Consider the following 17,027-nt stretch of genomic DNA (forward strand, 5'->3'; position numbering starts at 1 on the left):
GAAGGTGGAAGGCAGCAAAACTCACGTAGAACAAGGGATGCATGAAGAGAACTGAGAGGAGGAGAAAGCAGAAAACAGAGGTGAGGATATAGGGAATAGAATCAAGATGGGGCCATGTCAACCCAATATCATAACTAAACTGCGGGTTATTTTAAATGATCCAGCTCTGTAAGAGCACAGGGATCACATGGAAAACTATGCCATCATATGAAAATTTATGTGTATATGGCCATTAGAGAATGAATTTTACACTTGGATAAAATACAACTGGAAACCAAAGGGGGACTTAAATATACATCTTGGATCCAAGGGTTTTTTTACAGTGGTACTCACGAACATGGAGGAGAACCATACTTCTTTGCAGCTGCTGGACACTATATGTGGCCATGGATGATGAAGTTTGTGCTAGAACAAGAAACCTTCACTTTGGTACTGGTATGGATTAGACTCTACTCCTTACCTTTAGGTTACTGGATGCCAAAATCTTTAAAAGCTATAGGCAATAAATAGTCATTTCATAAAGATTTCAGAGGCAACTCTATGAGGAAAATATACCTCCTATGCTCAGATCTGTGTGGAGATGGACCTATCAGGAGCCCTTCCAGATGAGGTCATTCTAGAAGTCTATAACAAGGAATGGGTTCAAACAGTTGAATATGAAAATATCCCATTTAGATGTCACAAATGTCATGAACATGGGCACCTATCTAGAAATTGTCCTCTTAATAGAAGGGAGGAAGATCTAAACACCAGTAAAACGAAAGATCAGACAAGTTTCACCAAAGTCAGAGGAAAAGGAAAAGGAGTGGGAAGGAAGACACAAAAGAACCCTACTAAGAAGGATACAAAACAAGAGAGTACAATAGCTTCGAGATATTAAGAGAAATGTAGATGAAGGTGATAAAAAAAGGACAAAGAATCAGACAGCAAGGGGGAAAGGAAAAGAGACCAGCATGAAGTTCACTCATGAACATAATGAGCACATGACGGACCCTATGAGTAACATGGAAATAGAAAAAGACCATGATACGACTGAAAGTGAAAGTGGCACAAAGGACCAAGACTTCTAGGAGATCCTGGAAAGGGAGAACCTAGAGCTGGAAAAGTTTCTTGAACAAGGAGGAAACCTAGGAATAAAATCCATACCTCACGAGGACGTTGACAAGGTACAATAGCTATTCCTTAACAAGTCACATCAAACAGCTACAGGAGTCAAAAGAGGACATGATAACTAGGAAAATAAAGGGACTTCCACTATAGGATTAATAATAGGAAAATTAACAAAAAACCCAAGAAAGAGGAGGGGAAGAAAAAGATAGAAAGAACTACTACCGGAGTGTGGCAAACTCATGATTGACTCAGGAAGGATGAAATACCTTTCTAGTTACTCCTTTAAATCCCATCCTCAATGAAAATCACAACCTGGAACATTAGAGGACTAGGGAGTAGGAGAAAATAGAGGAATCTAGGTAACATAATGAAAGAGGAAAAACTAGATATAGTATTCATACAGGAAACAAAATGCTCAGTGGAGAAGATCAGAGAAAAACATAGAAAATGATTAAATAGATATAAATACCTTGAAGTTAAAGCAAATAAGTCTGTTAGTGGCATTCTCACTCTAGGGGATCCACAGAATTTGGTGTGATTGATGCAGAGGCTTCCAGACGACACCTCTCTTTGATTTTCCAACCGGTGGGTGATAGACAATGTTACATGATCACCAATGTCTATGGTCCTCAGCCAATGGAGGACAAACTTCGACTCCTCACCAATCTAGAGGATATGAAGAAAAGATACCTAGCTCTACCCTGGATTCTAGGAGGTGATTTTAACATGACAAAATCACTCATGGAGAAGAAAGGAGGTACTAGAACTCTTGGTAGGTATTCAGTTGCCTTCCAGAACTTCATCACCAATATGAAATTGGTTGACATGGAAATTAGCAATGGAATCTTCACTTGGAATAACAAAAGGGGCAGCCCTACCCAAGTAGCCTCAAAATTAGACAGATTCATTATCTCAGAGGAACTTCTTCTCATGGGAAGTAGCCTAAATGTGCTCATCCTACCTTTTGGAGGTTCAAACCACTAGCCTATGATGGAAATAACACTGAGAGGGGGGGTTAATCAGTATTTTCAAGTCAATTATTTTTCATTTCACACTCAGATCATATACGCTACTTCAGTTAGAGAAAACCGCGTATATACGCAACTACAAATAAGGAAAGCAGCGTATACCATGCCGACTTATAATTTAATTTATTCTACAGATGTTGATCATTAATTTGTGCATCAGAATCATATAAACAGTAACCAGGAATAGTAAAACAGAGCAGAATACAATCACACACAAGAGCACAAGATATAAGCTGGAAATCCAATGTGGGTGAAAACCACCTGCTGCAATTCATCTCTATCTTCTTTTAATTAGAAACTTCTTTTTACAATGTTTCTGTACTGGTGCAGACTTATACCAGTACGCAGGCTTCTACCTGCAGAAGGCTACAACCTTCTCTCGTTCTCTAGCCTCTCTTGGAAGGGAGCTACAACCCCCTTAGCTCTTATACTAGCTGAGGTACTAGTACGTAGGTGCTAACCTAAATAAGGTTACAACCTTCTCTTTCTTCCAGGGACCACGTTTCATAAATTTTCAGACTGGATCCATGAATAACATCAATCAAAACATCAATAATTTCTGCATCAAACAATCTCCTTTTCACCAATCAACACTGAGTCAAATAGACACTTCTATGATAGTTGTACCTAGTACACAGTAACAGTAACCATACACCGATTCTGAACCCAGAACACTGTAAACAATAAATAGAAGCAGCTAGAACATAATTTAAGAGACGTACGGTACTTCAATATTCAGAAACTTGCGTGCATATGATTCTGTGTTAAGACCAACCTGCATATATGCTATTTTGATTTGCTGAACCAGTGTATATACGCCTTTCTGATGAAACGAACCTGCGTATAGATCTATAATATATAATTCACTCTTTCAAATATTCAGACATTAGTTATACCCAGATTATCAGATTTATAGATCAAGCCTCCACCAAATATAACAGATCGAAAATCACTCAAAGATTTTACTTATTCAAGACTTCTCCTTGTGCTTAGGTTCCTCCTTCATTCAGATCTAGCTATGCACCATAAACCTATCACCAGTATTCTGGGTCTAGCTCTGCATTAGATATTAAATAATTCAGATGATAATTTTTCCAAATGATCTCTTTCCTCTTTTATAGTCTTAGGCCTTTCATCATACCACGGTCAAAAACCATAACAAATTAATACCATGGACCCAATATTTGGGATCAAAACTTCGAACGAGATACCATGGTCCAAAACCATAGGTTTAAGTACCAAGAACTAAATACCATGAACCAAAAATAAGTTCTCCCACATGTACGCGCTTTTCCTTGGGTGAAAGTGTGTGTATACGCATACGCGTCTTTGGAACGTCTAACCCGCGTGTATATGTGGCTTGGTTAAGGTGATCCTGCGTATATATCTTTTCCTTCATTCTGAGAGCCTAAATTGTGATCTGTCACTAGAGTGAGTTGCCATCAAGGACAACACTTGTGTCATAGTGCCATACCTGTGTCATAATGCCAACAATCTCCCCCTTTGGACTTGATGGCAACCCCAAGATCCTCAAAGTCATTCTCCCCCTTTTTCATCAAGGGCAAAGGGTTATGCTCCCCCTGAGTACATGCTGAAATCTCTGCTCTTCTATGCTGACCATGCTCCCCCTAACTATAGGCAAGATCTGTAAAAAGATGTTCTTCAAGAAGAACCATGACTTATACATCATAAATGACCTTCCTATCACCAAAAAGACTCTATACATACATCCATCATCCAACTAAGTGGGGATATATCAGAAAATGTCAACCAAGTACATTACATCATTCATCCCAGGCATAGTGGGGAAACCAAAGATATACATGACATAGAGATGAAATATCTAGAGCAAGACTATGAAAGTCACCAATAACTAATATCAACAGCATCTGTCAATCACTATTCAGATCAACAACCATGATCTCCTTCTGTTCTCCTTCTGCACCTGATTCACCTGAAACCAAAAAAAGCTTGTGTACACAAACCAAGGGCTTCTAAGGTAATGCCAACAATGCATTATTAGAAGTTTATCTGCTCCCCCTAAACTCATGCCAAACGGTCTCTGTCAGACCCATATCAAACTCTTTTCATACTTAAAGTAGATTTCCCCCGATTTACCTGGTAGTCTTTGTTAATTCTTGAGGTAAATTGTCCCTGATTTACCTGGTGATCTCCATTGGGCCTTTGCTCACTTCTCCTTGCAGCTTGAAGATAAATTTTGGAGGTAGATGGATTCTGTGCTTGAGATGTTTCTTTGGTATACCCAATACCTTTCTTGGTTAGAGGAGAACGCTACACTTTGATAATCTCATCTAAAGTTTCAGACCCTTTAGCAAATCTAAGATTAAGAGATTTTGTTTTCTCAATGTCCTTTCTATGTCCCACAATTTCACATTCTAAGTTTTCATTGTGTTTCTCCACTTCAGCAAGTTGGGATGTCAGAGTATCTATAATCATGTTTTTCTCTTTTAAGAAAATTTTGAGTTTAGAAATCTCTTGATAAAGACCTTCTTGATCTATAGCATGCAAGAAATCATCATCTTCAAAAGCAGAAACCCAAGTTTTTGAGCTTCTCTAGTAATGATTGTCTTATAGGCAACACATTGAGCTGCTTTGTGACCGAAGTTATGCCAAGAGAAACATTAGCCATTGAAGAAACTCCTGTGATTATCAAATCTACCAACCAAATGATTGTAGTTTCTATTGACATCCATTCTTGAGTCAAATTGAGAATGTTTTACCTATGGCTGGTTGTAGCTTTTGTTCATCCTTAAAGTAGATTGCCCCCGATTTACCTGGTAGTGTTTGTTCATTCTTGAGGTAAATTGTCCCTGATTTACCTGGTGATCTCCATTGGGCCTTTGCTCACTTCTCCTTGCAGCTTCAAGATAACTTTTGGAGGTAGATGGATTTTGTGCTTGAGATGTTTCTTTGGTATACCCAAGACCTGTCTTGATTAGAGGAGAATGCTGCACTTTGATAATCTCATCTAAAGTTTCAGACCCTTTAGAGAATCTAAGATTAAGATCTTTTTTTTTCTCAATGTCCTTTCTAAGTCCCACAATTTCAAATTCTAACATTTCATTGTCTTTCTCCATTTCAGCAAGTTGGGATGTCAGAGTATCTATAATCATGTTTTTCTCTTCTAAGAAAATTTTGAGTTTAGAAATATCTTCATAAAGACCTTCTTCATCTATAGCATCCAAGAAATCATCATCATCTTCTAGAAAAAAAAGGCCAAAATCGTGACACATGCTCCCCCTTTGTCATCAAGGCCAAAGGGTTATGCTCCCCCTGAGTACATGTTGAAATCTCTGCTCTGCTCTGCTGACCATGCTCCGCCTGACTATAAGCAACATCTGCAAAAATATGTTCTTCAATAAGAACCATGACTTATGCATCATAAATGACCTTCCTATCACCAAAAAGACTCTATACATACATCCATCATCCAACCAAGTGGGGATATATCAGAAAATCTCAACCAAGTACATTACATCATTCATCCCAGGCATAGTGAGGAAACCAAAGATATACATGACATAGAGACAAAATATCTAGAGTAAGACTATGAAAGTCATCAATAACTAATATCAGCAACATCTGTCAATCACTATTCAGATCAACAACCATGATCTCCTTCTGTTCTCCTTCTGCACCTGATCCACTTGAAACCAAAAACAACTTGTGTACACGAACCAAGAGCTTCTAAGGTAATGCCAACAATTCATTATTAGAATATTATCTACTCTCCCTGAACCCGTGCCAAATGGTCTCTGTTAGACCCATATCAGACTCTTTTCAACCAGATTTTGTCCCCACTAATTTCCTTCAAACCAACATATACGCGACATTATCCACAAAAACCGGCGTATGTACGCGGATCCTCCTCATGAAACTCACGTACAACCACAGACTGGATTCAACAACAAGATAATGCATCAACTACCCCCAGCTTTTGTCTGAGGTATTCAAATGTCTCCCTGGGTAGTGGTTTGGTGAGAATATCAACAACTTGTTATACTCCAATTTGACCTTTTTTTCCAGCACTTGTTCCCAGAGAAAATGATACTTGATCGGTATGTGCTTAGTATTTAAATGCATGACAGGATTCTTTGAGACAATGATAGCACTTGTATTATCAAAAAAAATGGAGATAGGTGGAGTACAAGTGATTTGAAGATCATGCAATGTTTTCATCATCCAAAGGAGTTGTGTGCAGCAAGATGCAACAGCTACATATTCTGCTTCAGCTATAGATAAAGCAATAGAACTTTGTTTCTTGCTGAACCAAGATACTAATCTAGGACCCATGAAGAATGCACCACCACTAGTGCTTTTTCTGTCATCCACACTTCCTACCCAATCCACATCTGTATATGCATGAAGTGTGAGACCTGTACCTCTAGGATACCATAAGCCATAGTTTTGAGTTCCTTGAAGATACTTGAAAATTCTCTTAACTGCCTGAAGATGAGTTTCCTTTGGATTTGCCTGAAACCTTCCAACTATTCCCATTGCATGCATAATGTCTAGTCGGGTACCTGTTAGATAGAGTAGACTACCAATCATGGATCTGTAGGTTGGTTGATGTACTACTGCCGATTCATCATTTGCGTTGAGGCTGCATCCTGTCACCATAGGGGTACATACTGGTTTCGAATCCTCCATCCCGTATTTCTTCAAGACCTGCTGGAGATACTTGGTTTGTGATAGAAAGATGCCATCTTTGTTTTGTTGGACTTGTAAACCAAGAAAATATGTGAGCTCACCAAGCATAGACATTTCAAACTCTTTCTGCATTACTAAGGCAAAATTTTGACTCATGTCTTCTTCATTGCTACCAAATATGATATCATCAACATACACAACAAGTATTAGCAACTTATCATTGTCAATTTTTATATAAATATTGCTATCAGTTGATCCTTTTATAAAACCTTGTTGAGAGAGATGTTTATCCAAGCGATAATACCAAGCCCTTGGAGCCTGTTTAACGCCATAGAGAGCCTTTTTGAGTCTGCATACAAGCTTTGGATCATTTCCAAGGGTAAACCCATCTGGTTGCTCAATATACACTTCTTCATCCAAGTCTCCATTTAGAAAAACAGACTTCATGTCCATTTGAAATACTTTGAACTTCTGAAAGCTAGAAAGAGCAAGGAACATCCTTATGGCCTCTAATCTGGAAATTGGTGCAAAAGTTTCTTCAAAGTCAATGCCTTCCTATTGAGCACACCCTTTGCAAACAAGTCTGGCCTTGCTTCTAATCACATCTCCATTTTCATTCAGCTTATTTTTGGATATCCATTTTGTTCCTATGATGTTCTTATCTTTTGGTCTAGGAACCAACTCCCAATTGTTATTCTTTTCGATCTGCTCAAGTTCTTCCTCCATGGCTTTTACCCAGCATTCATCCTTGCATGCATCTCTTACATTTTGTGGTTCAGTGGAGGAAAGCAATGCTAGATAGCTTGAAGCTTCTGAAATGGTCCTTCTTGTTTGTACACCTACCTCTTTTTGCCCCAAAATTTGAGATTCTGGATGATTCTTCTGAACATACATGGATGGAGTATTTTGTTTTATCCTTATCTATTCTTCTGGTGCCTCATGGGTTTCTTCTTCATCATGAATCTGATTTGATGTTGATGGATAGTCCTCATCATCTTCGAAGTATTCAGATCTTACCTGCCTAGGAGTGCTTTCTTCTTCATCAACCACTCCATCAATGCTTTCAAAAAAATTTCCAAGCCTTTTATTGTAACACTTGTATGCTTTGCTGTGGGGAGAGTAACCAAGGAGAATGCCTTCATCTGCTCTAGGTTCAAACTTGCGAAGATTTTCATTAGTATTTTTGATGTAGCATTTGCTCCCAAAAATTTTGAAGTATTTTACCCTGGGAGTCTTACCATACCATAGTTCGTGAGGAGCCTGAGTGTTGTTTACCTGGACATTTGTCTTGTTGAGAATAGTAACTGCTGCAAATGCGACTTCACACCAGAAGTTTGTCGGAGTTCTAGGCTCATCAAGCATATTACGAGCCATTTGTTGAACCATTTTGTTCATCCTTTCCGCTACTCCATTTTGCTGAGGAGTCCTAGATGTAGAGAATTCACGTCTTATTCCATGTTCTTCACAAAAATCGAAAAATTCATTCGAGGTAAATTCTCCTCCTTGATCAGACCTAAGGCATTTGTTTTTGCGATCTGATTCGTTCTCCACCAAGGCTTTGAATGATTTGAACTTTTCAAAGGCTTCATCTTTGTGCTTCATAAGTCCTATCCAACACATCCTTGAAAAATCGTCAATGAATAATATAAAATATTCTTCTCCTCGAGGTGACCTTTTCCTAGATGGACCACATACATCAGTATGGACAAGTTCAAGTGGCCTGCTAGCTTATGCTTCCTTCTCAGGGAAGTTAGTTCTAGTTTTCTTACCAAACTGACATGATTTCCATATTGTATTGTCTGGAATTCTGATGCCTAGAAGACCATGAACTGCCTGATATTTGCATGCTTTCCTTATCTGAGAGAAGCTTAGATGCCCCAATCTTCTGTGCCATAGCCAGTGTTCATCATTCTTGCTCAGATAGAATCGTTGTTGTCCTCCCTTGAGAATGTATAGATTATTTGGAGTCCTTATGCCTTTGATCAGTGTTTCTCCTGTATCAAGCTCACACACAATACATCCACTTGATCGAAATATCACCTCATTTCATTGATCACACATTTGACTGACCCTCAATAGATTATGCTTTAAGCCATGAACATACATAACATTTCCCGCTTTGACCTTTTCTTTTAAAAGAACGGAACCTTTACCTTTTATGAGTGCGGGGGTGTCATTTCCAAATGAGACCTTCTTCTCCTTTTCTAAGGCACTGTATGACTGAAATTTTTCTTTATCACCAGTCATATGTTTCGAACATCCGCTGTCGATGTACCATTGATTTTCCTGCCCTTCCGCATATAAGGCTATACCACATCTTTCTGGTTGCGGTTATTTCATCCTCCATGTTTTAGCACTTGAGGCTTTTTTCTTCTAAGTTGTTTGCAAAAACCTGCTCCTGCATTCAGAATCTTCATGACCGAAGTTGTTACAAATAGAACATTTTATTTCATTTTTGAGAGAAGAAAAGTTATTGTAGGTCCTTTTCATGATCCCAGTCATACTTCCTTGTTTTTGGGCTTCTCTAGTAATGATTTTAGTATAGGCAACACATTGAGCTGCTTTGTGACCAAAGTTATGACAAGAGAAACATTGGCCATTAAAGAAACTCTTGTGATTATCAAATCTACCAACCAAATGATTGTAGTTTCTATTGACATCCATTCTTGAGGAAAATTGAGAATGTTTTACCTGTGGCTGGTTGTAGCTTATGTTCATCCTTAAAGTAGATTGCCCCTGATTTACCTAGTATTCTTTGTTCATTCTTGAAGTAAATTGTCCCTGATTTACCTGGTGATCTCCATTGGGCCTTTGCTCACATCTCCTTGCAGCTTCAAGATAACTTTTGGAGGTAGATGGATTTTGTGCTTGAGATGTTTCTTTGGTATACCCAAGACCTATCTTGATTAGAGGAGAACGCTGCACTTTGATAATCTCATCTAAAGTTTCAGACCCTTTAGCAAATCTAAGATTAAAATCTTTTGTTTTCTCAATGTCCTTTCTAAGTCCCACAATTTCACATTCTAACTTTTCATTGTGTTTCTCCATTTCAGCAAGTTGGAATGTCAGAGTATCTATAATCATTTTTTTCTCTTCTAAGCAAATTTTGAGTTTAGAAATCTCTTCATAAAGACCTTCTTCATCTATAACATCCAAGAAATCATCATCTTCATAAGCCATTAAAAGTCTATAATTATTACCTTGTTCATATTCATCACTATTTGAAAGTCCATTGCCGTCTTCATGAGTGTAATAGCTTTTCTTATTTACATTCTGTTTTTTGTTCCATCTAATTGGTTCCTTACCTTTGTCAAGCTTATCTTTATGAGGACACTTGGCAGCATAGTGACCGACTCTTCCACAAGCAAAAAATTTGAAAGGTAACTTACCTCTGAATCTTCCAGAACCCCGTTGAAGGTTCTTGACAAAATTTGATTCTTCCTCTTCTTCTAACATATGTCCTGAGTCATAGGAATCTCCTTTTCCTGAGGCATTGAATGCAGCTTCTCTTCTATCTGATGGTCCCCCTTTCCTCATTTCATAAGCAGTTAGAATTCCGTGTAGCCGCGACATGGTAATGCTCTGTAGATTCTGTTTTTCTTCTATTGCAGAAACTTTTGATTCAAACTTAGAAGACAAAGATCTTAGAACCTTTTCAACCAAAACAACCTCTTTTATTTCTTCACCCAAGTTTTTCATACAATTAATAATCTCATCTATACGTAGGAAATAGTTAGCAACACTTTCATCATTGTGCATTCTAAGATTTTCATACTGAATTCTAAGGGTTTGAAGTTTTGCTCATTTTACCTGTTCATCTCCTTCATAGCTCAGAACGATCTTGTCCCATATTTCTTTTGTAGTTTTGAGCTGCATAACCTTGATGAATTCTGTTTGAGATGGACTCCCTAATAGAGTATTGACAGCCTATGCATTTGATTCATACTGCTTCTTACCAGCTGGATCTGTAGGAGTTGCTGATGGAAATGTGTACCCTGTATCTATGATATCCCAGACTTTTGTACCAAGAGATTGAAGATAAGATGTAATTCTTACCTTCCAATAGACGAAGTTGGTCCCATCAAAAATTGGTGGCTTGATCGATGCTTCTCTCTCATAGTTGCTCATGATGACAGATCTTCCTTCAAGCGATCAAGCTTCTTCTGAAGGACCTGCTCTGATACCAATGGTTGGAAATAATACTGAGAGGGGGGGTGAATCAGTATTATCAAGTAAATTATTTTTCATTTCACACCTAGATCAATTATGCTACTTCAGTTAGAGAAAATTGTGTATATACGCAACTACAGATAAGGAAACCAGCGTATACCATGTAGAATTATAATTTAATTTATTCTAAAGATGTTGATCATTAATTTGTGCATCAGAATCATATAAACATTAACCAGGAACAGTAAAACAAAGCAAAAGACAATCACACACAAGAACACAAGATATAAGGTGGAAACCGAATGTGGGTGAAAACTACCTACTGCAATTCGTCTCTATCTTCTTTAATTAAAAAATTCCTTTTTCAATGTTTCTGTATTGGTGCAGACTTATACCAATACGCAGGCTTCTACCTAGAGAAGGCTACAACCTTCTCTCATTCTCCAGCCTCTCCTGGAAGGGAGCTACAACCCCCTTAGCTCTTATACTAGCTGAGGTACTAGTATGTAGGTGTTGACCTACAGAAGGCTACAACCTTCTCTTTCTTCCAGGGACCATGTTTCATAAATTTTCAGACTAGATCAATGAATAACATCAATCAAACATCAAGAATTTCTGCATCAATCAATCTCCTTTTCACCAATCAACACTGAGTCAAATAGACACTTCTCTGAAAGTTGTACCCAGTACACAGTAACAGTAACCATACACCAATTCTGAACCTAGAACACTACAACAATAAACAGAAGCATATAGAACATAATTCAAGAGACGTATGCTACTTCAATATTCAGAAACTTGTGTGCATACGCTTCTGTGTTATGACCAACCTGTGTATACGCTGTTTTGATTTTTTGAACCAACGTATATACACCCTTATAATGAAACGAACCTGCGTAAATATCTATAAAAGATAATTCACTCTTTCAAATATTCAAACATTAGTTATACCCAGATTATCAAATTTATAGATCAAGCCCGCGCCAAATATAACAGATCAAAAATCACTCAAAGATTTTAGTTAGTCAAAACTTCTCCTTGTGCTTAGGTTCCTCCTTCATTCAGATCTAGCTATGCACCATAAACTAATCACCAGTATTCCGGATCTAGCTCTGCATTAGATATTCAATAATTCAGATGATTATTCTGCCAAATGATCTCCTTCCTCTTTTATAGTCTTAGGCCTTTCATCATACCACGGTCCAAAACCATAACAAATCAATACCATGGACCCAATATTTGGGATCAACACTTCGGACGAGATGCCATGGTCCAAAACCATAGGTTCAGATACCAAGAACTAAATACCACGGACCAAAAATAAGTTCTCCCACATGTACGCACTTTTCCTTGCGTGAAAGTGCATGTATACGCATACATGTCTTTGTAACGTCTAACCCACGTGTATACGTGGCTTGGTCAAGGCGAACATGTGTATATATATTTTCCTTCATTCTGAGAGCCTGAACTATGATCTGTCACCAGAGTGAGTTTCCATCAAGGACAACACCTGTGTCATAGCACCATACCTGTGTCATAATGCCAACAGCCTATCCAATTGGAAGCTTCTCTACTTGGTAAACCAAGGAACTCCCCATTCCAGTTTGAGAATTCTTGGCTCACACATTCAAATTTCCTCCCAAACATTGAAAAATGGTGGAAGGAAGAGCTACCCCTTCATGGTACAAAGATGTTCCTTCTACACAGCAGGCTCAAGCATATTAAAGGTAGGCTCAAAGAGTGGAATAAAAAGGAATTTGGCAATATCTTTAAAGCTAAAGGAGATGTGGAAAGGAAACTAAAGGAAATAAACCAAATTCTTATCAGAGAAGGCTACATAGATGAAAGGAAAGAGATGGCAGAGTCACTCCAGCATGATTGGGAAAACAGATGTCTACAAGAGGAAATATTGTGGAGACAGAAACACCAAATTTTTCCACAGATCCACCATAGCTCACAGAAACAACAATAGAATTTTGAAACTCACAGATAAGCATGGAATAGAAGAAACACTCATGAAGAGATGGAAGAGGTTCTAGTCCAACATTTTCAGAGAATTGCAGAGGAAACCATGGAAGATAGATATCAGTTTACGAAAATATTTACTCAATAGATTCCTAAATTTGTTTCTAGAGATGAAAATTACTATCTCAACAGGCCAGTAATAGAGGAAGAGATTGAGGAAGTCATTACAGAGATGCACAATGGGAAAGCACTAGGCCCGGATGGATCCAATGTGGACTTTTTCAAAGCTTGTTGGAGGATAGTAAAACAAGATATTCTGGAGGTTGTGGAAGACTCTAAAAGATTTAAGATGGTCTTGAAGGTGCTCAATGAATCTTTCATAGCCTTAATCTCCAAACAGGAAAGGGCCACCTCTCCAGACAGATTTAGACCTATAGCTTTATGCAATGTGATGTATAAAATAATATCCAAAGTTATTGCCAACTGTCTCAAACCACTCATCCCTACCCTAGTGTCAAAGGAGCAAATAGGCTGTGTGGAAGGAAGACAAATTCTTAATAACATAATTCAAGCACATTAAGTGGTTCATTCACTCAATACTGATAAACACGTAGGGATGATAATTCCGCTGGACATAGCAAAGGCCTATGATAAACATAGCTGGTCGTACATAAGAGAAACTCTAAAAGCCTATGGCTTTGATAACAATTGGATCAAGTGAGTCATGGTGCTAGTTACCACAGCCAGCTATTCAATTATTCTCAATGGCTCTCCCTCCAAAAACTTCAAGCCTACGAGAGGACTCAGGCATGGGGATCCTCTCTCTCCTTTCCTTTTCATTCTAATGATGGAAGGGTTAGGGAGAGCAACCAGAGCTGCTAAGGAGGAAGGAAGAATTCAGGATCTGAGACTCACTCAAGGTGGGGACATGGTGACACATTAGCAATTTGTAGATGACACTATGCTTCAAGGCACATCCACAGTCAAGGAAGCCAGAGAATTTATGTAGATTCTAAGTGAGTTTGCCATTGTAGCAGGCACAGAGGTAAGTCTCACTAAATCAAAGATTTTCTTTTTGAACATAGATATTTCGATTCAGAGAAATATTTTGAGGATTTTGGACTTTCAAAGAAAGCCATTGCCCGCGAAGTACCTGGGAGTTCCCCTCACTAACAAACCATCACAAAAGGAAATCCGGGAGCCTGTTCTAACTAATCTATCCTCCAAAGTATCCCTATCTTTATGCTATCATCTATTCTGGCACCAACTGGTGCAATTACTAATATAAGAAACATTCAAAGAGAATTTCTTTAGGGGAAAGGTGAAGAAAAGAAGAAATGGGCCCTAGTGGCATGGGACTGGGTATGCAAACCAAAATCCCATGGGGGCTTCGGTCTTCATGACCTAGGAATTCTTAATAGAGTGCTAGGAGCGAAAATCTGGTGGAGATGGCTAAAGGAAATTCAAGCCCCCTGGGAAAAACTACGGAATAAAAATTATGCAAGAGATTGGCAGGAGAAGAACTTCATAAGAATGATAGGACAAGTAAAAGATTCTCCAATTTGGAATAGAGCTTGGGAGAATAGGGCCCTAGTACAAAAGCATAGTTTGTCAGAGATCAGAAATGGAAATCTTGCCTGGTTCTGGGAGGACAATTTGTAGCAGGAGGAAAATCTTCGCGTGAATATTTAGCAGACATTCACATAGATACCATCAACAAAGGTTTAAGGAAGGTAAGGGATTATTGGGATCACTCAAGGAACAATGAGAAATGGATAATATGGAAACTTCTAGATTACAGAGAAAGGGGCAAGATGCAAACTCAAGCTATAACTCTTAACGGTCTTTTGGAAAAGAGGCAAATCTTAACCTCAACCTTAGAAGATCAATTAAGACGGGGAAAGAATAAGACAAGCCTCTTCACCCTTAAGGAGGCCAAAAGAATAGACACGAGACTTAACTATCCAAACACTGATAAAAAGTGGAAAGAACTCTGGGGTAATCCTCATTGGATGAAAGTCAAATTGTTCAAGTGGCTGGTTCTATAGGGCAAGATTCTTACATGGGATAACCTAAGGAAAAGAGGCTTTGTTGGCCCCTCAAGATGTCACCTATGTGGACAATAGGAAGAAACCATCAATCATCTCCTCAACAGATGCTCATTCACCACAATAGTTTTGCACTGGGTTGGTGAGGTCTTTGAGCAGACAGACAGAAATGCAAATGACATCATTGCTACATTGATAAATTGGAGGAAACTTTTTTCGGAGAATGAGATAATAACCTCAGCTTGGGCGCTGACCCAAGGGTTCTTAATCTGGAATGTTTGGAAGGGGCACAATAACATGATTTTCAAGGATAAGGTGAGCCTGGTGAGGAGCATTATAAAGCTAATCCTTAAACAACTCAAAGAGTGTGTGTTTATCCTGGGATATGCTGATACTGGAAAACTCATAGGAAAAAGAGAGGCCAGAATCCTGGAAAAGTTAGAGCTTAAAGTCCATCTCCCTATGTGTTCTATGCAGATCAACAAGAATACCTCTGCTGGAAAAGCTTCCTGGCATCCCCCTTCTCATGGTTTTTTAAAATTTAACATTGATGGGGCCTCTAAAGGAAATCCGGGTGAAGTAGGTTATGGATGGGTCTTGAGGGATGAGGAAGGAAACATTCTGGTCATCTTCCATAGTTATCTAGGAAAAGCAACCAACAATATGGCTGAGCTCATGGCGATGGAACTATGCTTGGAAATACTGCTCAAGCACAACATTCACAATGTCATTACTGAGGCTGACTCAGAATTAATCATAAATTCGGTGAAGAGGGTTAATGTTGGCGCTGCACCTGAGAAAATCTTAGGCCACTGGCGGCTTCTACAAGTCTACCAAAGAATCCAATCACACCTAAGGGTGTTACAAACTCTTAGGCTGGTTCATGTCCACGGGGAAGCCAACAAAGTTGCAGACTGGCTTGCCAATGAGGGGGTTCAAAACAAACATATTGACTTGTGCTGCTAGTGGGATGAGGCAACGGATGATAGGATGAAGAAGGAATGCTCATCCCAGGCCCTTAGCGATAGACAACAGTTTCAAGAAAATTCAAGAGACAGAATATTATCTCATGTCAATGATGAATAAGTTCACTTCAGAGATTCTTTCAGAGGATTTGTACTATTGGTTCTCCAAGGGTGCTTCTAGAAATAAAGGCAGAAATTGAGACACTAGTTATATGCTCTTAGGAGAAGGGATTCCATGTGACATTCCATGTAGGAGGCCACCCTTCTGGCCTGGATTTCCTCGTACAAGACGACGGAGGTCAAAGGAAGATATTATCGGGGTCAAAAATTGCTTGAGATATACCACTTGCTCTGGGTGCCCTCTGCAGTTTTCACGGAAGAAAATCTATGCCATTTAGCTTATGATGCATGGAGGGGGAGAACAGTGTTAACCACCTTCTTTCTTGGGTATTTCATGAGTGGTTGTGAGGTTTGATCTATTTTTTGGCCATCAGATCCGGAGAAGGCAGATCTACGGCCACCTTTTGGTGTGCATGTTAGTGGGCTTGACAGGACAAAACCACCAGTGGTTTACCACCCATATCAGGCACTATCTAAACCAAAGCTATTTTTTTCCAAAAGCTAGTGGTTCCACTAAGGAGGCAACATGTGGTGGAGGTAGGGAAAAGTAAACCACCTTCATCGCGCATTATTCTGTGGGCTTTTAAGCTGTGTGATATGGACACCAGCCATTGGTTCTGAAGTATTAGATCAAATGGTCAGTGTTGATCATGCTACTTGTGGTTTTACCATGGGATTGGCCTCCGCCCGGGTCTTTTGACCACTGAATCACTAGGAGTCAGATCTTCGGTGGGTTTTTGGGAGCAGACTTTGTTTCCACTTGCCCACTTTCAGTTCTATGGCTGTCTAGACTTGATTCCTCTTTGTGTTTTGGAGGTTTTGTCGGATCTTGGAGTTTTTTCACTCTCCCTTTGTGGGAGTTCGTTGTATCCTATGTAAAACTTGTAACTTTTTCCTAAATGAATAGAAGGACCATCTCTTGCTTTAGGGAAAAGAAAAAAAACATTAGC

This window comes from Pinus tabuliformis, chromosome 8 (genome assembly GCF_031772625.1).
Source record: "Pinus tabuliformis cultivar Carrire ecotype Pingquan chromosome 8, CPIR1, whole genome shotgun sequence".
In the NCBI taxonomy this organism is placed as follows: domain Eukaryota; kingdom Viridiplantae; phylum Streptophyta; class Pinopsida; order Pinales; family Pinaceae; genus Pinus; species Pinus tabuliformis.